This window comes from Schistocerca piceifrons, chromosome 5, assembly GCF_021461385.2.
Source record: "Schistocerca piceifrons isolate TAMUIC-IGC-003096 chromosome 5, iqSchPice1.1, whole genome shotgun sequence".
In the NCBI taxonomy this organism is placed as follows: domain Eukaryota; kingdom Metazoa; phylum Arthropoda; class Insecta; order Orthoptera; family Acrididae; genus Schistocerca; species Schistocerca piceifrons.
In genome coordinates, this window is record NC_060142.1 from 695,346,173 (window position 1) to 695,347,933 (window position 1,761).

General features: G+C 46.5%; 1 non-coding gene across 1 annotated transcript; it reads right to left on the reverse strand.

The window, feature by feature from the left end:
* Positions 1-334: 334 nt before the first annotated feature.
* On the reverse strand, positions 335-409 carry Trnat-ugu. Its single transcript has one exon. It is a non-coding gene; the product is annotated as a tRNA-Thr (tRNA).
* Positions 410-1,761: the final 1,352 nt, after the last annotated feature.

Sequence of the window (1,761 nt, forward strand, 5' to 3'; positions counted from 1 at the left end):
AAATACCACCAGAGGACTGGTTTCAAAACACTGCTTTCATAAATACTAATTATGTGGGGTAACTAATATGTTAGTTCTTTCTTATTTCGTAAATACGAACGTCGTCATCCATGGTGCTGTTGTCTAATGTAGATAGCCCGATTGTGTACATCATCGCCCACTCCGGGGGCAATGGATTCAGGAAGTCTATCGTAGTCGGAGGTAATCTCCCTCCTTACCTATCAAAATTTATGAATTTGTTTCATATATCCTTTAATTTAAAATGATAATTAAATAGACACCCTAGCTGCAAGCAGGCGTTGATACACTTCATTGGGGACATGTTGAAAATGTGTGCCCCGACCGGGACCCGAACCCGGGATCTCCTGCTTACATGGCAGACGCTCTATCCATCTGAGCCACCGCGGGCACAGAGGATAGTGCGTCTGCAGGGACTTATCCCTTGCACGCTCCCCGTGAGATCCACATTCCCAACATGTCCACACCACTACATTCGTAGTGCGCCTAATAGATGTTTTGCCCATCATACTCATTACTCGTGGCAGATTAATCTACCAAGTCCCGTACGAGTTCGGGCATAGTGTGTGCGTTCGCACAAGAAGGTCAAAGGCCGGGAACCCATATTTTTAACTATATATGACGGTAGTATCTGTTCCCGAAAGAACAGTTACCGTGGATGACCATGCAGCTTTGCTAGAAATGAAATGATAATTAAATAGACACCCTAGCTGCAAAACGTTGTTTTCGTCGTCGCCGGCGAATGCTGGTTTACAAATCACTTGTCAATGTGGACGGCACTCTTGGTGCTTCGACATCTTCTGCCAAGGGTAAAAAGAACGAAGTAAGAGGAGTTGGTAAAACTACTCAATTTGTTCTTATTCATGGACCTACTTTATTTTGTGGTGCGAGGTTAAATTTTTCTTTAATGAAAGTTTCTTCCTCTTCGAGTTTGGGTAACGGATGGATAACTGTAGCTTTCGTTGCTTGTAACAATGCATATATAGTTAAAAATATGGGTTCCCGGCCTTTGACCTTCTTGTGCGAACGCACACACTATGCCCGAACTCGTACGGGACTTGGTAGATTAATCTGCCACGAGTAACGAGTATGATGGGCAAAACATCTATTAGGTGCACTACGAATGTAGTTGTGTGGACATGTTGGGAATGTGGATCTCACGGGGAGCGTGCAAGGGATAAGTCCCTGCAGACGCACTATCCTCTGTGCCCGCGGTGGCTCAGATGGATAGAGCGTCTGCCATGTAAGTAGGAGATCCCGGGTTCGGGTCCCGGTCGGGGCACACATTTTCAGCTGTCCACATCGAGGTATATCAACAACACCTGTCGGCAGCTGAGGGCTTCAGTTAGTTATCATTTAATAGGTAGTGTTGAGAACAGGCCGTCTTTTGAATCAAAGGAACTGTGGGCTGAGTGCTCCAGAACTGGATCTGGAGTTCGAAGGGCTTACAGGACGTTATGTATCGCATCATACAGTCAGGAGATGACTGTGTGATGTGTGTATCTCCATTCCCTACGTCCTCGTACGCCACAACACCATGGACTCCGCTACATGTAGGCAAGGAACCACGCAGAACGAACGCCCCAGGATGGCGTCGGTGGTTGTCAACTGACGAAACTCGGATCTGTTTCCACCTCGGTAACCGCAGACAACATGTCCCCAATGAAGTGTATCAACGCCTGCTTGCAGCTAGGGTGTCTATGTAATTATCATTTCATTTCTAGCAAAGCTGCATGGTCATCC